This window comes from Kogia breviceps, chromosome 6 (genome assembly GCF_026419965.1).
Source record: "Kogia breviceps isolate mKogBre1 chromosome 6, mKogBre1 haplotype 1, whole genome shotgun sequence".
NCBI classification, from domain to species: Eukaryota; Metazoa; Chordata; class Mammalia; order Artiodactyla; family Physeteridae; genus Kogia; species Kogia breviceps.
Genome location: NC_081315.1, coordinates 45609397 through 45632336, shown reverse-complemented (window position 1 = coordinate 45632336; position 22940 = coordinate 45609397). Strand labels below are relative to the sequence as shown.

Sequence of the window (22940 nt, the reverse complement as noted above, 5' to 3'; positions counted from 1 at the left end):
AATGTTGTTGACAAAGCTCATATTCGAAATTCTGGAAGCTTTGCAACGTCCCTGTGTTTATTTTTGTTTTTCTCTATTTGTTTCTCTGTAAAGAATAAAAGCAAAACTCTTACAAGTAAAACAGACCTTGTGTCTTTGGGATTAACAATAGGAGAGATGAGGAGACTTATTCTGTCTGAAATCAGCGTTGTAGGGAGAAGCTTCTTAGGTCATAGAGTTGGGGTGAGAAGCTTTGGCTCAGCTTTTTAAAGACTGGCTAAAGGGTTAATCAGTGTTTATCTTTTTCAAAGAACCAACTTTTTGCCTTTATTTTTCTCTACTTATGATTATTTTCTATCTAGTTCATTTATTTCTGCTCATATTGTTATTGCTTATTTCCTCTTTCTTTGGATTTATTTCTATGCTCTTTTTCTAATTCCTTGATATGGATATATAAATTATTGGTTTCTGACCTTTTAAAATATAGCTTAGCTGCATTTCACTGCTTTTTATTTGTCATCATTTTATTATTACTTAAGTCAAATTTTTTTCTAATTACCCTTGTGATTTCTTCTTTGACCCATGTTATTTAGATGTGTACTGCTTAATTTTCAGACATTTGAGATTTCTCTGGTTAACGTTTTTGTATTGATTTCTAGCTTAATTGAAAACGTACTGTAATATATGTCAATTAAACTTTGATCAAGGGGAACAAGTCAAGGGGGGATGACCTCTTACCCCTTCCTTATACCACAAAGAAAAATTAATTTGAGATATATCGTAGGCATAAACATAAAGCTAACACTGTAAAACTTCTTGAAAAAAATGTAGGTGAATATCTTTTAGGCTTTGAGGTAGGCAAAGATTTCTTAAAGGAAAGCACTAAATGTAAAGAAAAAAATGATAAGTTAAGATTCATCAGCATTAAAAGCTTCTGCTCATCAAAAGACTGTTAGAAATTGAAAAGGCAAGCCACAGGCTGGGAGAAAATGTAAGTAATACATATACCTGATGCAGACTGGCATCAGAATATCAAATGAACTCCTATAAATCAGTAATTAAAAAAAAATTTTGAAAAAAATGGACTAAAGACTTGAACAGACACTGCACAAAGAAGATATGCATATCAAAACCTCGCACTGGAATGGCACAAACTAAAAGTCTGCCAATACCAAATGTTGATGAGGCTGTGTAAACTGGAACTCTCATGTGTTACTGATGGGAGTATAAAATGATACAGCTATTTTGGGAAAATGGCAGTTTCTTGTAAGGTTAAATATTCACCAACTCTGTAATCTAGCAGTTCTACTCCTAGGTATTTACCCAAGAGGAATGAAAATATATATTCACAGAAAGACTTGTATAAGAATATTTATAACAGCTTTACTCATAATAACCCTAAAATGGAAACAACCAAATATCCATCTATAAAGGAATATATTAAAAAGTTGTGGTATTTTTATACAATGGACTATTTATTGCTTAGCAATAACGAAGAGTGAACTCTTGAGACACCCAACAGTGTAGATGAATCTCAGAGACATTATGCCGAGTAAATAAAGCCAGACACAAAAGAGTACATACTATAGCCCATTTTTTATGAAGTTCAAGAACAGGCAAAACTAATCTGTGGTAATAGTAATGAGAATAGTGCTTGCCTCTGGGATGTGGGGATTGACTAAAAGGCACCTGAGGGAACTTTCTGGAGTGATGGAAATGTTCCATATTTGTATTTTGTTGGCAATTACACAGTTGAATTTCTTTATCAAAATGTATAAAATTGTACACTTAAAGCCAGTCTGTTTTACTATATGTAAATTTTACTTCAGTTTAAAAAATGATACTGTTTTTTGCAATTTACTGTGAATCTGTATTACTTCTAAATAATAGATTCAAAAAAGTACTCTGGTTTCCATTTGTTGAAATTTCTTGAAACTTTTATGATCCATGTGGTTAATTTCCATAAATGTTCATGTGTGTACCTTAAACACTACGTAATCAGTTGTTGAGTGCAGTATTCTAAATAAATTTACTAAGGTTGAGTTTGTAAATTGTGTTGTTCCAATCTTTTATGTCCTTACTTTTTTTTTTGGCTTGTTTTGTAAGTTACTGAGAGATGTGTGTTAAAATATTTTATAATCTTTACAATTTTAAATATATTAATCATAGGTATTTTCAAGACTATATGCCATGACTTTATCTGGGTCACCTCTGGGTCTGTTTTCATTGTCTCTTTTTCTCTTAAGCCTATGTCCTGGTATGCCTAGTAATTGTTGATTGAACGCAGGACATTATGTATAACGAATCATAGAGAGTGTGGATGATGGTGTCTTTCTCCAGAGGCTGGCTTTTGCTTCTGATAGGCAGTTAGAGCAAGGCAGACCTCTTTAATGAGGGACTGAAATGACTTGAGGCTCAGTTCCACTATTTTTAAGGCCTTCATCCTAGGATGTAGCCCTTTAAGGGGTCCTAACTGAAAGCATGGGTTATTTACCTGGGCTCTTCCTTTTTTGGTGAGCCCTGAAGTCTAATTTTCATTCCTCCAGCATCATGAAACTGTCAAATGCTCTGTTTAACTCCTCAGCCACTTAGCTGCTGTCTTCTGCTTGGGTTACATCATTTATCAATGAGCGAACGCTTAGAGAGGCAGAATCTTGAGCTTGCTTCACTGGACTTCCCTTCTCTTTGGAGTCTCCTCAGCCTTGTGAACCTGCCAAAAGCAGGCCTCTAAGCAGCTGCTTTCTGCTTGGCTACTCAGCAGTTTTGCCCTGTGCTTCTTAAAGATCAGTAGATTTCTTGAGAGGAAAAGTAGTATGATGACTTGCCTCATTTTTATTTCCCTTCTCCCTAAGATCTTGTCCTCTCATGTCCTCTCAGGACATCCTCTCATGTCCTGGCTGCCATGGTAGCACTCCAGTACCTTCAAATAGGTTTTAAAAATAATTTTATCTAGCTTTTTTTTTTTTTTTGCGGTATGCGGGCCTCTCGTTGCAGCCTCTCCTGTTGTGCGGAGCACAGGCTCCGGACGCGCAGGCTCAGCGGCCATGGCTCACGGGCCCAGCCGCTCCGCGGCACGTGGGATCCTCCCGGACCGGGGCACGAACCCGCATCCCCTGCATCGGCAGGCGGACTCTCAACCACTGCGCCACCAGGGAACCCCTTATCTAGCTTTTCTAGCTGTGTTCAGTGGAAGTTGGTCTGATACAAGCTCGTCCCTCATAGCCATGACTGGGAATCCTTCTCTAAGCCCACACTGTGAACTCCTCAAAAGGGCCCAACAGCCATTGTCATCCTGACAATTGAAGTGATTTCTTCCTGTATCATTGCCCCAGAATGTTGTCTTCTTTTCCTGGGCTTTGCAAAGTGCATATTTGAATCTGGGATTGTTTCCTGGACACTTCCGACCTCCTTTCCAGTTAAAATTTACAGTCATTACGTCATGGTTTTCATTCCATGTGTTTAGAAGGTATAGTGTGTACCCTTACCCACAGGGAGCCCATTAACCTAGTTAACACAGTGGTTGGTATTTGAATAAAAAGGTGCTTTATGACCTCTGGGGGAGGAAATAATCTAATGATTACTGCCTTCACTTCTCTGCTAGGTTGACTTTGTGTCTTCTAGCTCCTTGCATTTTAGTTAAATTACCATGAAAAATAAATGCGAGAATTCTGTGTATAGGAAGGATGGGAGCCTCAGTAGTCATGAATGTGATTCTTTCAGTCCCTCCAAAAGTGGGAACAGTTTATAATAAATGCTTTGAAGGCCCTAGAATAAATTTAGGCTAAGGAATGCAAATTTAATATTACTAAACCTAGGACTTCCCTGGTGGCTCAGTGGTTAAGAATCCGCCTACCATTGCAGGGGACATGGGTTCAATCCCTAGTCCGGGAAGATCCCATATTCCGCGGAGCAACTAAGCCCGTGTGCCATGACTATTGAGTTTGCGCTCTAGAGCCCACAAGCCACAACTACTGAGCCTACGTGCCACAACTGCTGAAGCCCGAGCACCTAGAGCCCATGCTCCGCAACAAGAGAAGCCACCGCAATGAGAAGTCTGTACACGTACACAGCAACAAAGAGTAGCCCCCGCTTGCCGCAACTAGAGAAAGCTGGTGCACAGCAACTAAGACCCAATGCAGCCAAATATAATTAACTAATATATAAATTCATTTAAAAATATATTACTAAACCTAATTGGAATCCTCAAAAAAAAAAAAAAAAAAAAAAAAAAAAACCTCTTTTGTAACGACTTCTGCCAAAGAATGGATAAGAGATTTATTTTAAAGGTGTCCCTGGAGAGAACTGATGATATAAAGCTCTTGATGTTTTGTTTTTTTCTCAACAGTTCACAAGAGCAGTGATTCCCAGGCTTTCTCAACAATGTACTCTATTTCCTGGCACACGTACCACTGAGGGTGAAGTCTCCTTTTTACAAGAAGCAAATTTTGGAGGAGAGCTCTCTAACAAGGAAAGGCCGTGTGGCTATTCAGAGAGGTAAGTCATTTGTTTAGAGGATGGGGAAGGAAGTAGCTTACAAAGAAAATACTAAAAAATATTTCATTTATTGTGAGTGGGACTCAAAATGGATAGTACGGATTTCACTAAATAGCAAGTTAAAAGATCCTTGTCACTGATGATCTTCTAATTCTAGATTTAATTCCCAGTCTTTTTACTTACCAGCTGTGTAAACTTGGACAAATCATGTAAATTCTCAGAACCCCAGTTCTTTCATCTATAAAAGAAATTTTCATATGAAAATGCTTTGCAAATGGGGGAGTGCAATATAAAAGTGTAATTGTTATTGTTTATTGTTAATTACTGTTATTGGTTGCTCTTGTAAAATTCTATGGAATAGTTGGTGGCCTTGTGTCTCATGGTGCATTTGGACCGTAGAGCTTGGTACTGCGAATTTGGGGGCTTTGTCCTGAGTGCCGGGAGTGGAAGGCATTCCCCACCTGCCCCCCCTGTAAGAACAACATCACACCATTCTTTTTGCTACAGATATCTGTCACCTACTTTTTGAAAGCTGGGGGGGAAGGGTGGAAGTTAAGGACAAGATCAAAGGAGAGAAAATAACAACTGCCTGTGTTAGTTGTAACAACAAGCATTGTATTAAGTATTGTTTGGTTTAATCCACATACCAAGCCTTGGAAGATGGGTGTTATTCCTATCATGACATTTTCCCTCAAGAGACAGGATTCCTTAGGGAATCACTTAAAAGGAAATAAAAACCGTTTTGGTTTATCGTGATTGGGGAGATATTATTGGATGGAGGGAATTTGAAGTTTTTAATTTTTTCTAATGTTTTTTGCTGCACATGTACAGCTTCTATAATTATAAAGTGGCTAATTAAAAATAAATAACGGATTAAAAAAATCTTTGTTGAGCACCTCAGCTTATGAACTAGGTATTGTTCTAGATGCTTATGAACTAGGTATTGTTCTAGATGCTTGTTCTCATCCATGAACAAAACAGGTGAAGATCCCTGCCCTCCTGGAGCTTGTTCTATCACAGAGGGAGACAGATAATAAATAATGCATGCAATAGAGAATTAAATAAATTACTAGCCTATTAGAAGTCAGTAAGAATATGGAAAAAAGAAAAAAGTAGAGCCAAGTAAAGGGAATTGGGAATATGCTGGGTGGGTGGGAGGACAGATTGCAGGGTTAAATGGAGTGGCAGGGTCTGCTTTATTGAGGAATGACAGGAATTTGGGGGTTAGCCCTGGTGTGTTCCCAGCAGAGATGCAGCTGATGCAAAGCCCCTAAGGAGGGAACATGGTCAGATGTCACAGGCACAGCCAGGAGGCCAGTGAGCTAGAGTAGAGTGTGTGGGAAGGAGAGGAGCAATGTCAGCTCCAGAGGAAATAATGTCATTTCCTTGGATTAGATATATAAGAAAAGTTACCTTGTTTTCTTCTTGTCTATCTGGTTTATTCTAAGTGTCTTTCCTCCGCAATTAAAATACACACACATACAATAAGTAAATTACACTTCCACCACGGTATTACTTTCCTAGTGTTGCTAGGAAATAAAATACCACAAACCTGGTGGCTTAAAACAACAGAAATTTATTGTCTCACATTTCTGCAGGCTAGAAGTCCAAAAGCAAGGTAGGGCCGTGCTCCTTCAGAGACATGTAGAGGAGCATCCTTCCTGGCCTCTTTGGAGTTTGTGGTGATGTCTGGCATTGGCTGCCATTCCTTGGCCTGCAGCTGCATCACTCCAGTCTCTCCGTCCACAGTCATTCTCCCTGTGTTTGTGTCTCCCTATGTGAGATTCTCCCTATGGTTTGTGTCTGCCCTTGGCTGTCCTTCCTCTTATAAGGATGCCAGACATACTGGATTAAGGGTCTAACCTACTCCAGTGTGACTTGATCTTAACTATGACATCTGCAATCACCCTATTTCCAAGTAAGGTCACATTCTGAGGTACTGGGGGGTTAGGAATTCAATGCATCTTTCGGGGGGACACATTCAACCATAACGGCACCTTAAATAATAGGCATGACTATTACCATCTTGAAAGTGGAGAAACAGGCTCCAAAAGCTTAAATGACTTGCCCAAGGTCAGAGTCAGTAAGCAGAAGAGCCTGGTCAGTGTGATTTTATCATGGGCTTTATCAGTGCGATTTTATCCTGGTATGGCAGTGATGTCAGGATGGAGGTGACAGGGAATTGCTCAGCGTAAGACAGGAGTTACACACATACAACATTGCAGTCTTCATCCATGCTGCTTAACCATAAGATAGCTCAAAATTGATGCTGTACCTCAGCATTGCTATCAAAGGGAAAATAGATGCCCCTGCATAACCCACTCCGCATTTTGCATTTCATTCATAGCATGACACACATAGGAAACAGATGATTTTTCCCTCTTTTACGATTTTTTCCAGAAAAATAATGCTACAGTTTCTGTGGCATGTAGAACATTTTGTGACAGGACCACATGTTTTTTTCTCACACAACATAAGGAAAAAATAAGACTCTCTGAGTCAGTCGGCATATTGCAATAGAATTAGGGGATTTTGAAAGCATTTAATATATTTTGCCTTCTCATTATATTTAAACATTTCTGGGCTTCCCTGGTGGTGCAGCGGTTAAGAATCCGCCTGCCAGTGCAGGGGACACAGGTTCGAGCCCTGGTCCAGGAAAGTCCCACATGCCGCGGAGCAACTAAGCCCGTGCGCCACAACTACTGAGCCTGCGCTCTGGAGCCCGTGCTCCGCAACAGGAGAAGACACCACAATGAAGAGTAGCCCCCGCTCACCACACCTAGAGAAAGCCCGCCTGCAGCAACAAAGACCCAATGCAGCCAAAAATAAATAAAAAATAAAATAAAATAAATAAATTTTTTTAAAAAGATGAAGTTATAAAAAAATTTCTTTTTGATATGCAGCTTATCTAGCCATTTGTGAGCCTGAAATCAATATTAGAACCTTATTTTAGGCTTAGTCTTGAGGGATACACCAAGAAAAGGAAGGATACACCAAAACAGAACTGAACACTTTTCCGTGAGTCACAGGGAGGAGTGACATTGTTACAGAACCAAACCTGGATCCACTCACCCTCACGCAGTAAAGTCAACTACTGACACTGGGTTGTGGTGAAGGAAAGTACAACATTTATTGCAGGGCACCAGGTAAGGAGAACAGGCAGCTCATGCTCCAAAGACCTGAAATCCCTGATGGCTTTTAGGGAAGGGGTTCTAAAGGCAGTGTGAGGGAGGGGGCTTCAGGGTGCATATCAGCTCATGGACAATTCTCGGATCGATTGGCATCAAGGTGAAGTTTCAAGCTTCATCAGCCTTCTGGTTTCAACCAGTCTAGGGTCTATGTGCTTGTGGTCACAGTTTTCATCTGGTAGGGGCTGCTTCCTGTAAAAACAACTTAGGAATGTGTGTCAGGCCTTTATCTATATCTTTCAAGGAACTGGGAGTTTGGTGATTCTGTGATATGTTGGATTTATAGTCTAAATTGTTACCAGTTTCCTGGCCTAACAGCTATTCTTTGTTTCTGCATCTTCACATTTCATAATCATTAACTCTTGAGCCAGCCTTTAGAGACTCAAGGGAGGCCTGGAAGACTAAAGCAAAAGCCTTTTACTTCAAAGGACAGGGACATGGGGGCTTATATATGGTTTTAGTCTCCCTTTTCTATGATACTCCTCAGTCTTAAGGGGAACAGGTTCAGGAAAAGAAAGGAAGTAAAGTTTTGGATAGAGAGGTTAATCATAAACTCAGCAGAGGAACTCAGTTTTAGGGGGACTGTGTTTCAACATCCCTGGGCCAGGCTGAATGCATGAAGCCATCGAAGGCAGGAGTCCCAGAAGAGTGTCTAAACCTTGGCCAATGAAACCAAACGCTCAAAGCTAAGCGTTAAGTCTAGGAGATGAGACCGAGCCATGGTTGGAAAAAATGTCATAAGGGCAAAACCAGAACGATTAGAGCTACATCAAGAAGTAGAGCAGGAGACCAATTGAGTGGTTTAGAAAATTGGTTGGGTGATGGTTTGGGAGGCCTGTTAGTGTATGGCCCTGACTGCATGGCGTAGGGTACAAGGCGGAAGGTGTTGGGTAAGACTTGGCAGTCCCATACCTGCTTTTCCTAAATATGATTGTTAGCCATTTTTGTTGTTGTTGTTACATAATCTTGCAGTTTCTTTTCAAGTTCCCTTCTATTTACCTCTATTCTCAATATTTTTATTGCTCCTAAGTTCTTGGGCTTTTCTTTCCACTTAACAGCTGACCACTTTGGATCTGTGTGTGGAAGCATATGTTCTTCTTAGTATCAAAAAGAAGGGGAAAAAAACTGTGTTTCTTCCAAAGATGCTTCTGTTCTTTGTTAAAATCGATTTTCTTTGATCCTAAAAGTGTGTGGAGAGAGCAAGTTCTTCGTATTTTGGTACTGAATTGAAATGACCCCATAGTCTTTGTCTGATGTCACCACCACAGAAGGGCATTCCCTAGAGCACGGCTGGGTCACACGGGCCGGCAGGGGGCGCAGGGGCTAGTGAACACAGGTGCACCCCATCCATTTGTGATTCTCCAGCCACACCGGTCACTGCTGCTGATGGTACAGGGCCAAGCAAGTCAGGGGTCGTGGGTTAGAATTACTTCTGTGCAACAGACGTTCTGGGAAAACACTAGACTTTCTGTAAGAAAAACCAAAAGGTGACAAATATTAGAACCTAGAGACCTATTTAATCCCTCTTTTCACTATGGAAGGAAATAAAATCCTCCCAATTTCCAGGTAGAGTGTTGAGCAATGAGAAATAGTTAGGCCATTAATTAGAAAACATCTCATTATAAAATATTTATTTTTTATTCAGGTGAAATGCACACAATGTAAAATTAACCACTTTCAAGTGAACTATTCAGTGGCGCTTAGTACATTCACCATATTGTACACCACCACCTCTGTCTCGTCCCCAAATGTGTTCATGACCCCCAAATAAAACACCACACCCATTAAGCAGTTACTCCATGTTTGTCCCTCTCCTCAACCCTTGGAAACCACCAATCTGCTTTCTGTTTCTATGAGTTTACCTATTCTAGCTATTTCATATAAATGGAATCTTACGATACATGACTTTCTGTGTCTGGTAAAACATGTATTTTAAATTACAAGTCATTTATTTTTCCTGTCTGCTCTTAGCATTACACTGGGAGAGCTGGGGTGCTATGGGAGAATTAATCTCTCTCTACTTAGGACCTAAGAAAACCTCTTCAGGAATATCTGCTTCACTTTGGTTGCTGGTGAGCTTCTCTTCATGAGACAAGTAACAGTTCAGAATTAAGCTACTTAATTTACAAGGATGTGAAGAATTCAACTTTACCTTATTTCACTTATATCAATCCCCTCCAGCATCCTCTCCCCTCCACCACACCCCACCACCTCCAATTTATGTCTTGTCTAGCAGTCTGGACACCAATTTATCCCATTATCCAAATGAACCTGTAATTGATATTGTGGCATCGGGATACTAGAGATTATATGGCTGGCCTAAACAACAAAGCATAGTCTCCGCTCAGGGAGTAAAATGATACCAGCCGTTGAAGACGAAAATTTGAGAAATACTTTACACTCTCCTCTCTTAGGGAGGCGGCTCATCCTCCCTTCTCTTCCTGATGAAATAGAGGCTGTTCGGGGAGGGCTTTGGGATGCAGACAGCAGAGGCTTGAAATTAGATTCCTCTCTCCATCTGCCAGAGGTAACCCAAGATGAGTTGCACAGATGAAGCTGGCAGAGAAATGGCGAACTGGATGGCAAACAAGGTCCTAAGGGGACGAAAATCCTAACTAAATCCTTTTGTGGGAGCAAAAGAGCCTGCTGATCTAATAATGCAGAATCCAAGAAATAACTGGTGTAGTGCTCGTGGTTTAGTGAATGCAAGTTTCTTTTCCGTAGACCCCCTGGGAGTGTTATTAATATGCTCTGTGGGATGACAGTTAAATATGGGACAAATTATGACTTGTCTCCCTCAGTTGGTGATTATCAGGTACTGTTTTATGTGCTAGGTAAAATTGAATCATCAACTGTCTGCTCTGAAATATCTCTTCCAGGAGCCTGAAAATACCACTTTAGAGTAACTGATGGATTTGACAGTGTACAGCAATGACTGGGAAGCGGTGGCGCATTTTTTGGATTCCCCTCCCTTCTCTCCCTCCCTCCCTCCTTCTCTTCTCTCTCCTCATCTCCCTCCCTTCATTAACATGTATGGAACTTGTTATGCACCAGACCTTGTGCTAAGGGCTGAGGATATGAAATTAGACCCTGCCACCCAGGAGATCCTGGTCACCCCCTCCTTCCTCTTTTCTCTCCATTGCCTTCTGTTCTTCTGCTATTACAGAGAACTCGAAGCAGTTGTATATTTGTCTGTCACCTATGGTGGGAAGTAGCTTCTAAAGGCCAGAGTCCTTCCTGCCTTTGAGCCTTTGAATCTAGCATTGCCCTAGCAGAACTTTATTGAATTGAATTCAGATATGTAAACAGATAACCGGATAAAATGTGATTAGTGATATTTGAGAGAGTTTTTGCACAGAGTGCCTGGAAGCACAAAGGGCAGAGTAAACAACTGCCAAAGGGAACCAGAGGGCCTCCCAGAGGTGTCATTGGAGCTGTCTTGAAAGATGAGAAGGTGTTTGCCAGACAAACAAGGGGGGCACACAGTCTCCAGAGGTCACGCCTATGTGAATATGTTTCTTGGGAGGGGCTCTTTGATCCTCTAAATCCTGCCCTTTCCTTCTTTAATGAAATTTCAGGAAGTACATGATTCTGCTTGATTTGCTTTGGATATAGCCCTGGGACAGAATAGGCATCTTTCCAGAAAGTGACAGGCTTGTTTCTTCTAGGGGCTAAAGCCCTTCCCCCACCAAAATAAAGCTCTGCTGACTTCCTCACCCCTAAAACGCCACTTGCTTTAATCTTACTTTTCCTTATTAAAATAAGTTTTTGTTTTTTTGTGGTACGTGGGCCTCTCACTGTTGTGGCCTCTCCCGCTGCGGAGCACAGGCTCCGGGCGCTCAGGCTCAGCGGCCATGGCTCACGGGCCCAGCCGCTCCGCGGCATGTGGGATCCTCCCGGACTGGGGCACGAACCCGTGTACCCCGCATCGGCAGGCAGACTCCCAACCACTGCGCCACCAGGGATGCCCTGAAATAAGTTTTAAAAATTCAAAATTTCGTTTCCTAAACGAGTTCGAGTTGGAGCCAAGATTTCACTTCCATGAGCCTCTCACCATTGTAGCAAATGTGTACAGGATGGCTGCAACTCCTCCGCAGCAGAGGCTTACAAAGAACCAACGGGGAGACAATTTCTGCTCCCAAAGAGCCTAAAATCCACACCAAACAGGAAGCAACATCAGCACAGAAATGCGCCTTCTCTACCATTTACTATTAAAGCAAAGTCTTCCATGCACGCAGAATTCACACTGAAACTTTTTGAAATAGATGACTGTAGTCCTGAACTGAAGTTTAGAAGTTTAGAGACCCAGGGAACACTGAGGAGAGCTATACTTACCACCGGAAGATTTACCAGAAAGAGGAAAAAGCACCTTTAGTCTAAACTCGACTGGCATATATTTTAAGAAGCCTCAGAAAGTCCTTCCCATGTGGAAAAATACCCCCAAAAGGAACATTTAAGACAGACTTAAATTTTATATTAAGCATTTGGTTATATATACGCAAGTCTTTTAAGAACCTCTATCACTTTTTTTTCCATTTATTTGTGATAAATTTTGGTGTTTTGTGGGACTTAAGAATTTCCTAGAACTAGAACCCCGATTTATAATTCTGATTATTGCACAGATAAGGATGTGGCTTAGCTAGGCTTGTCTGGCCTTCCCCATGTCGTTCTTGAGCTGGATAGTGCCTGTAACAGCTAAGGTTGCTCACCTGGGCTCCCCCTCTTCTCTCTTGCTCTTCCTGTCATCAGCCTAGCTGTCCTTAAAGGACTTGAAATTCATATGCCAGATCTTCCATACTTCATTCTCTTACAACTCCCCCTCTTTCCAGAAGTGGTTCTTTTTTTGTCCTCCAAACACCCACAGCAGCTCACTGCACCATCATCCCTTCCTCCACCCATACACACGCAAAACCTAACATTCTCTACCTGGTTTATAATTTTTTGGCAAATATCTCATACCCCCTACTAAATGACACTTCCTGTGGAGTCAGTGATATTTTCTTTTTTTAAAAAATATTTATTTATTTTGGCTGTGCTGGGTCTTAGTTGCGGCACAAGGGATCTTCATTGAGGCATGGGGGCTTCTTAGTTGTGGCGTGTGGACTTCTTAGTTGTGGTATGTGGACTTCTTAGTTGCGGCATGCATGCGGGATCTAGTTCCCTGACCAGGGATCGAACCTGAGCCCCCTGCATTGGGAGCATGGAATCTTACCCACTGGACCACCAGGGAAGTCCCAGTGATATTTTCTTTATGTCTTTATATCTCATCCCTCTTCCCTCATCCCAATACGTATCTCAACGTAAAGCCATAACAGACACTTGGTAATAATTCACTGAATGGAGACAGTGGATGGAATTTTATCCTCACTAAATGTATCCAAGAATGTCTGCATCCCTTCCAGATGCCATCATCCATAGCATAAATCCTTAAACCATTATTTCCTAAAATAGGTTTCATGAACAGGTATTCTAAAGAATGTTTAAAAAATAATCCTTAAAATGTCTATGGTTAAATACTTTGGGAAATTCTCAACAAAGTTAAACAGGATTCCTATTGTAAGACTTCTCAATTGTAAGCCTTGAGGAGTTATAGTTTCAGAAGTCTAAAGTGAGGCAGCAGGGCTGTGTTCCTTCTGTATGCTGGAGCGGAGAATCCCTTTCCTTGCCTTTTCTAGCTTTTAGAGACCTCCTGGCTTCCTTGGCTTGTGGCCCCTTCCTCCATCTTCAAAGCTGGCCACGTAGCATAGGGATGGAAAATTTTTCTCTTCTTCCCTTCTAGGTTTTTTGGCTAGTCTAATAATTAAATTGCCATAAGACAGATGAACAGGAGAAAAACAAATTTAATTTTGTATGTATGAGAGTCCCATAAAAATATGAAATTCAAAGAAGTCACCAAAGTAGGAAGCTTTTATACCTCTTAGACAAAGAAACCATAAATTTGTGAAGAATTGACAAAACAAAGTGGTTTGGGCTTGGAATAGTAAGTTAGTGAAGAAGTAACAAAAGCTTGTTTGTACAGCTTTCTTGGCCCTGAATTCCCTATATCTGGTGATAATGATGCCTTCCATCCTTTGGTGCAGGGAGGGTACCTTTCACATGGGATATTTATTTCCCACTTTTAGGGGGGACACAGGAGGGTCAAAGTGTCCTTCTTGTACTGGCTGTTTCCCAAGTAACTTTAATTCTAAATAATCAGTGTGTCAAAATGGCATATTTTAGGGTGACATGTTCTGCTTGCCTTCAGTAGTGTGTTCCAGTCTCTCTCCCTCTCTGACCTCTGCTTCTGTTATCACATCTCTTCCTGTGACTCCTGACCCTCTTGCCTCCTTCTTATAAGGGCACTTGTGATTGCATTGGGCCCACCTGGAAAATCCAGGATAATCTTCCCATTGCAACACCCTTAACTTAATCACCTCTGCAAAATTCCATTGCATGGAAGGTAACATGTTCACGGGTTCCAGGGATTAGAAAGTGACCATCTCTGGGGGCCATTATTCCACCTACCCTGGGACATGTGTCTGCAGCACTGCAGCACTTAGGGGAATAAGCCTTTCATTCCCCAACAGAGAACTGGGTGGAATACCCACCACCACCTATAACATTATTTCTAAGGGAAAGTGAATTCTGAGTTGTGGTACAAAACAAATTCACATCTGCGATACACAACCATGGATTAAACTGTGAACTCTTTGTATAGTAACCTCAGCATTTATAACAATAAAGATCACTGATGGCCTTCCTGCACCCAAATCTTGTTACACTCTTATCTTGCAGTCCCAGGTATCTAGCCCTTGTTTTCAGAATACATCAGACAAATTTTATGATAGAACTGCCCACTAGCATCATTTTTCACTTCAGAGTTTTTCAAGACCTTTTAAACTGTATATAAATACAAACCTATTATACATCATTTGTAATGAGTTTACTCTTTGTTCAGGAGGCTATACTCTGCTGGTAGTCTTACTTTTAAACATGTCCTGCCCACTGCCCTGTAGACTTCAGCAACATCTATCCAATACTGTAGTCACTAAGTAGGGCATGATGCAAGTGTTAAAATAAAACAGGTGTATGAGAAGGTTAAGAATGAAGACTTGTGGGAAGAGGTTGACCCTGAGGACAAGTGGAAAAATGAAACTAGAGATGAAAAGAAAGCTGGCCAAGGGATAGAGTTATGAACTGAAGTCTAACATGTGTCATGTTTTAAAAGGCTTTGGGGAAAAAAATCCATAAACATTGTCCTGTGCAGAGGAAACCAAGTTATCAAAGGAAGGTGTTTGATTGCAAATAAGTAGAATGAGAATACTTTCCCCTAGTCTCAAAAATATGAACTTTTTCTTGCAAACTACAGGCATGAAAGGTCTTCGAAATTCCATGCAGAATTATAATATCAGTCATTAAAAGGGAGCAGTGTAAGACTGATTAATGTCAGCCTCCCCTCACCCCACACAGACAACACTGTCTCATAAGACAGTGAGTTCCTCCAGGGCAGGGACAATGTCTGATTAATCTTCGAGTCCCCAGCCCTCACACGTAATGTGGCATATTGTCATAATGTTTGTTGCTCACCAAGTAAAACGGTTGCAGAGTTAGTCTCTTCCTGCATATTGATTCATTTTGAGGAAATTATGTTTAAAAAAACTGACACAGAAGGGGTGTATGAGAAAAGAAAGAGTATGGTATGTTGAGATTTTCAAAGGACATGTCTAGAGATTTTCTTCACTCCCAAAATGTTAATTTCACTACAGTTATACTAAAATTTTCCATCAAAAAACATATGCACTATCAATAGAGAACAACAAAAGTATATTGAGATCCAATGTTCATTCTAAGTTATAGAATCATTCTTCAACTAAACTGCATATTGTTACTTGTCGTATGCCACTGTTGTATACATAATCTCAAAAATCACTTGCAGATAATCAAATTGGCAAGTACTTAATCAAAGAATGCTCATAGGTTACTTTTAGAAGATTAGGAAGAAGAGTTTTCTTTTGTTTGTATTCCAATACTGGAGCATTCTCTATCCTGCCTCTGTTGAGATTATAAATTTGCCGAGGACAGAATACGATTTATGCCTTTCTTCTATCCCCAATTTGTGTAGTTCAATTGTGTGGGCTTCATGGGCCCTCAGTAAGTAGCAGAGGACTTGGATTAAATGGGCAAATATACCAATATGAGCACTGCAAAAGTCAGTGTGGGTAGGCATAAAATGATTAGAAACACATTTTCATATATAGTGAACTATATTGATATATTTTCCCAACTCTTCACTAGTTTCACATTCGGTTGGGTAGATTGTAAAACACAGATCCACAGGCAGTAATTTGCAGTATACAGTGGCAATAGATCCTATAAGAGAAAACATGTATCTGATTCCAGGCCAATGGAACAGAGGACATTTATAAGTCAGCCGCAGGAAACTGAATTCAAAAGCAGTATTGTGGGGACTTCCCTGGTGGCGCAGTGGTTAAGAACCCTCCTGCCAGTGCAGGGGACACGGGTTTGAGCCCTGGTCTGGGAAAATCCCACATGCCGTAGAGCAGCTAAGCCCATGCACTACAACTACTGAGCCTGTACTCTAGTACCTGCAAGCCACAACTACTGAGCCCTCGTGCCACAACTACTGAAGCCCACGCACCTGGAACCCGTGCTCCGCAACAGGAGAAGCCACTGCAGTGAGAAGCCCGTGCCCACCAATGAAGACCCAACGCAACCAAAAATAAATAAAATAAATAATTTTTTTAAAAAAGCAATATTGTGGCATTCACAGAAATATGACAGTGGTAACAAAGAAAAATGTAGTGAAGCTTCAAAAATCCAGTTCTTCAGTGATGATGGAATTTAAGTTTACCACTAACAGAGTAATGAAGCTAAGGAAGCAGCTAAGAGATACATAAAAAGAATCAAAATTGAATAAAGAACTGTTAATATTATGGCTTATGTTTCAGAGATAAGCAAAATGAAAAGTAAAACAATGTGAAATAGGGATAGTTCTCTGAAAGTGGTTTGACCTCCTATGGTTTGACCCTCCTGGATAGATCTGGACAAGTCTAAATAGAGAGATGACATTTAAGTTGAGACTAATTGTCATATCAGTAAATTCAGTAACCATAAGAGAGGGATGAAAGTAATAACTTTAGAGACTTGTGTTGTAATGTTGATAAAAGGTGTAAGAGGGGACTTCCCTGGTGGTGCAGTGGTTAAGACTCCATGCTCCCAATGCAGGGGGCCCAGGTTCGATCCCTGGTCAAGGAACTAGATCCCACATGCATGCTGCAACTAAGAGTCCACATGCTGCAACTAAGACCCGACACAGCCAAGTAAAATAAATAATTTTTTTTAAAAATGGTGTAAGAGAAATGTTCAGTTTCATCTTTCTACTTGAGATTTTTTGTGGGTGATGTGGGTCATGAAAAGGGTATTTTGAGTTTAAGAAAATACTTCATACTGTGATGGAGAAGTAGGTAGAATATATAACTTGCTTAATGCAGCCACTGTGCCAGGATATGGGAGTTTCAAGGCATAGAAGGGAGCATAGTCAAAAGATGGCTCTAAATATGTAGGAAAAAGATGCACGAACGCTTCATGGCAAAATGTTATAAGAAACAGCTGATAAAATCTATGCAAATTACAAAGATCCAAAGTTTAAAATTTATGGAAATGCAGAGAAATGAATGCCTCAAAAATGTGATTGGTATTTGAAAATGTTTTATAAAGGTAAAAAGATGTATATATGACATTATGATATTGAGACAATTTTGGTGATTACTTATACCACGTAGAAAGATGGCCAGAGGAATCTGTGGGCATAAGCTAGAAAAGCTCATGGAATTTAATTTTTCTAAAGAAAAAGAACTTAAAATGGAAATGTGTTATATCTGGCAAAGCAGGAGGATAAACATTGACCTTGTATAAGTGTGTAAATGTTTCAAAAGTTATTTTTGCCTTAGTTTGTCAATCCGGGATAATTTTTTCTCCAATACCTCTATGAGGATGAATATTTGCAAACAATTTTGAGTTACTTGGAAAATAATGCAGGAACAAAAGAAAACATGATGATGATGATGATGATGATGATGATGATTCTGATGATGTTTTTTAAAACTTTTCTCTTATCCTAAAAATATTAAGAGAAATTAGACTGTAATAACAATGCAAATATTGGGTATTAAAGAACACTTTGAAACAGAAGAGGTAAGATATGAGAAGGCTGTAAATTTGGCAAGATATATTTTTTTATGCATGGTTTGGAAATTATGTTGTTTTACCCGGCATAAACATTGGCTCTATTACTACTGAAAAGGAAAGCATCCCTGAACTAATCCTACCTTTCCTTTTCAGGTATGAGGAATACAGTACATTTCTCCCTGGGGGCAGGGGTCAGCAACTTGATGGAGACCGTAATTCAGTGAATTTGCAGTTTTGTCAATTGTGAAATACAATAATAATTTCAGTGTTTTATTACACGTATCACTTTGTCTCCTCCACCTCTTCCATTTTATTACATATTATATGCATCAACATGATGAAAGGTAATGTGTTTTCTTTTGCTGAAGTGGAAGATGTAGAACAGAACTGGTAATGTAAGTGTGGGCCACTTTTTTTTTTTCCACTTTCAGAAGCTTTGTGCTCATAGATTGTATGCTGTACTTTTTATTTCAGTAACATTTAACAAAATCATGGCCATGGAGGAAATTAAACTTATACAAAATGTCCATGCTGAGTCTCTGAGTGCTGATGTTTCAGGTATGGTACAAAGTGGCTTGAGTTGCAAATTAAAGAGACAGAAGCCATCTTTTCCCTATTGTTTTTAGTGTATTAACCACAAATAACCTGTGCAATAATCTCAACTGTCTGGGACAGAGGGAAGCATACAGATGTAATGGAAGCAAAGCAAAGGCAGCTAAAAGAGTTGCTATTTCATCCTCTAAACTCTTGGGGGAGCTTCCTAGGCTTTTGCTCAGCCCCTAGTGGTTTTCTCTGTACGTATAATTCTGTCATGGTGGATGATCTAACTTCCTAACTCACAGGCACAAGAAGCAATAAATTAGAAAGGAGAAGGAAGTATGATAATCAGACTCACCAACCTAATAAGAAGTGACATTTAAGCATGTGAAAGAAGGAGGCAGAATACTTATTTTAGAGCAGACACAAACATTTTTTAAGGCAGATGGGCCATTGATAGGGACAGACCATCCTGTCTACTTTAGTTTCTCTTCAAGATATCACTTTATTGCACCTAAGCTTAGTAGTAATAGCCCTGAGACATCAAAAACAGTTTATATTCTATTCGATGTATAATCTTTCATAGAAAAATTTTTGTTCAAAATGTTTTAGTTTTTAAAAATTTTGATACTGATAGGGATAACATTTAGTTAAACTTCTTCCTTCAATAATACCATGTAAATAAGCATTATAATATAGTGCATTGAATGAACCCTAAAATACATCTATTTTTATTGCTAGTAATCAGAACATTTTGATTTTCAGCTCCCACTACAATTTCTTTTTTTTTTTTCCCCCTCAAAATTCCTTCAGATGAATTACATGGAAACTGCCAACAATTGGATTTGCCCTACTTTCCTTGGCAGAGATAAAAAGGATATGTGTATACTAGTTCATTCTTGCTGGTTAATTTCCTGGGTGTTCTATGTTTTTATTTTGTTTTATTTTATCCAGAGCAGTTTCTCTCCCTTTAAAAAAAATAGTAGGTTAAAAATAGATTACTTGGATGTTATACACTTTTCTCTTTGAGACAGTAGAAATCTCAGTTAGGGTAAGTGAGAGCTTTGGAAGACATTCTGCATGATGCCTGCACTAAACTTCCCATTCTCCCTCTTTACCCCCAACACAAACCCATCCGGCCAATATGACTTTACAGTGTGTTTGTGAAAGCCTGTCCCGAGAGTAACTTTCTGTGACTTATATTGTGAAGCTTTTACTACATTTCTAGGGAGGTTGCAAGGTCTATTAGACTTCTCTATTTCCTTATTGTGTAGGGTAAATTTTTTTTAGGAAATGTATTTTATTTTTCTTGATCAGATGGCTGCCTTGACACCATTATTTATCTTACCTCATTAGAAATCACAATTTCACTTTGCTGTGTGATTCATCTACATAGTTCTACAATTATGTGTTGTTATCTGGGGTATAAAAGTGTCGGTTTCTGAAGTTTCTCTTACCTTACCGACAAATAAACCAGATTCCATTTTTGGATTAGAAAAAAATGTATGTATACTGCCATATATAGAATGGCAGTACACCTGCCATCTATTTTAAGCTATCATTTCTTTGAGATATAAGAAATTGTTCAGTCCATTGACCATGAACCTCGATAAGAAGATGGGAGAAGGCAATTTTCCTGAGGGAATTTGTGATATCATAGATCTTTGACTCTAGCCTTTAACTGGGAAAGAAACAAACCTATACTGATCTCATTCCTACACTCCTGTAATACAGTAAGATATTTCTATCTATCTATTCCTTGGACAGGGTAGGGGTAGTATTTAATACAGGAAAAGGAAAGGAAAAAAAATATTTGCTGAGCTGCTTAGTACCTGTGACAAAGAAGATACATGAAACCTACATAAACATGCTCTCATTCTGTACCTACAGGAGTTTTTTTTTATTATTATTATTACCTCCTGTGTGCAGGGCACTGTACTCTACGTAACTTCACAGGGATCATTTTTTCTTAGAGCCATGGCTATATTGTACACAGGATAGAAAAAGAAAATTTGTCCCTTTCCCATGCTGACTTAAAAGAAAAGGCAGAATAGAAGATTGGTGTCCTTAAAGTTGAAGGGGAAAATAAAACGGCATAGAGAAGATAATGTACTTTAAAATGAGACCAAAATGTTATCTTAGGGCACTAATTTTTGTGCTGCTGATTGGTGATTCAAATTTAGTAAAACCTGAGCAGCCATAGATCACTTAGCTTCAGTCAAAATCTTCCTGCCGTTTTCCTTCATCGAGTGGATTTCCTTGTATTTTATCAGCTCCCAGGTTTTTGTTTGTGTTTTGGTGGGTTCCTCCTCAGCTCTTCCAAGAGCTGAGTGGCCTTTTAGGGAGGTCAGCCCCCCCAGCATGAGGCATAGCAGGAAAGACAAATCCTAAAGGAAGTTATCTCCAGTCCTAGATGCTCCTCCTAAGTTACACTGTCTTGGGAAGATGATCTGGAAAATACAGCCACTAGAATGAGGTGTGGCCCACAAAAATACTGTCAAGGTGCCAAACTGAAAGTAGAAGTGCTGGAATTCTGTGGCAAATATTGTTTAAATCTTTTTCATGCTTTTTGGTGGTATGTTAATTTGGAAATGAGGGACAGGCTTGGTTAGAGAGAACCTAACGTTTCTTTATGCCCTTAGTTCGAAGTCTGACTGATACTGGCGTGATTTATGGCTCACTCCCTAAGAACGCCTCAAGTTTCCTTCCAGAAAGAAATATTCTCCTCCCTGAACTTCCAAAAACGGAATTTCATATCACTGAAAGTTAATTGAAGTTTTTGACTTTTAGACTCCCAGGTTGAGGATAGTGGCTCTTTCCATCAACCAAACCGCCATAATGTGGAAATATTCTTTTGTCCCATTTTTTTTTCAATATTTATTTATTTATTTATTGGGCTGTGCCTGGACTACCAGGGAAGTCCCCCATTCTCGATTTGGGAATAAAAATGGATTTTATTTTTATTACTTCCTTTCAAGGAGTGGAAACTTTAAAACATGCAGAAGTCTTTTTTTATCAAATTCATTGAGTAAAACACTTTCACTTGTATCTTGATGATTACTCTGGCTTCTTGATTAGCACCCTAGATGCAATATTTGTTGCAAGTTCTCCTTTCTTTTTGGCTTAGCGTTCATATAGGACTTTCTGAAAGAATAACCAGGCCCCAGGGTGCTCTCATCCATTACGTTATGCTAGTGATAAATGGAATTAATTTGTTCTCTGCTGCTTTTTAATTAACCTAGAACTTTTTTTTTTTTTCCCTGTGAAATAGTTCTACTCAATGAAATTTTCAGTAATCATCAGCTGGGACCCCAGAAGCTGAGCCAGAATAGAAAGAGAAGGAATGGCTATGTCTCTCCTAATATTTTTTTTTGGGCGGGGGGTGAAATAGAAAAGAATAGCTTTATTGCTTTGCCAGGCAAAGGAGGCCACAGCAGGCTAATGCCCTCAAAACTGTGTGTCCCTCTTTCCCAATATTAACAGCATTAATACTAATAAGCATAATGGGAGCGTGGATCACTCTTATGCAGGCTCTATAAGTTGCCTGAGGATAAAAGTCACCCAGAAGTTTTGGATACGCCGACACTCACTTCACTGATTCTCTAAGAAGCCACATCACCTGCTCATCAGATATCATTGCCAAGAACAAGGGGTTGCAAAGAGGCTTGTCATGCTATTGCTTTATGCATCCTACTGTCTTCCAGAATTTTCAACATGAAATTAATGGGAACTTAACACAGGATACTCTAGTTTTTTTTTTTAAAAAAATACATTTTATTGGGCTTCCCTGGTGGCGCAGTGGTTGAGAATCTGCCTGCCGATGCAGGAGACACGGGTTCGTGCCCTGGTCCGGGAAGATCCCACATGCCGCGGAGCAACTAAGCCCGTGAGCCATGGCCGCTAGGCCTGTGCGTCCGGAGCCTGTGCTCCGCAACGGGAGAGGCCACAACAGTGAGAGGCCCGCATACCGCAAAAAAAAAAAAAAAAAAAAAAACATTTTATTGTTTAGAGCAGTTTTAGGTTCACAGCAAAATCAATCAGTGTAGTATTTTAACTTTAAAATTCTACTTATACAAAAATAACTTCATTGAGAGACTATACACATATCATACAATTTACCTTTTTAAATTGTAGAATTTTGTTTTTCAGTATATTCATGACGTTGTGCAACTGTCACCACTCTAAGTTCATAATTAAAATTTACTTTTAAATGATGAAATTAAAATATCATTTAGAGAGTATAAAGAAAAAGAAAAAATATCCTTCAAACTCCCCATTCTAACTAAATTCGTGTCATTTTTGGTGGATTTTATTTTAGATTTTTTAGCATCGAGATTTTTTATGAAGAATGATGAGAGTGTTCTATGTCATTATTCAAAATTTTTCTTTTGAGAGTAGATGGCTTTGTCTCTTTAAGCTGCTCCCAGTGTGATGAAGTGTGCTGTGATTCTTACTGCTGTGTGTTCACATGAAATTATTCAAGTGAAGAAATAACTTCATGGCTGTGTATGCTGTGGTGTGATGCTATTTCTCTTGGTATTTGAGCATCCAATG

At 39.6% G+C, this 22940-nt stretch overlaps 1 protein-coding gene across 1 annotated transcript in view; it reads left to right on the top strand.

Moving 5' to 3' along the window:
* The first annotated feature begins 4354 nt into the window (after positions 1-4354).
* Positions 4355-22940, top strand: part of CRACD (capping protein inhibiting regulator of actin dynamics) — a 150302-nt gene continuing 131716 nt past the window's right edge. Inside the window, exon 1 of the mRNA XM_067035775.1 lies at positions 4355-4473. The gene's annotated coding sequence lies outside the window, so the exon portion shown is untranslated. The remainder of the gene's footprint in view (positions 4474-22940) is intronic.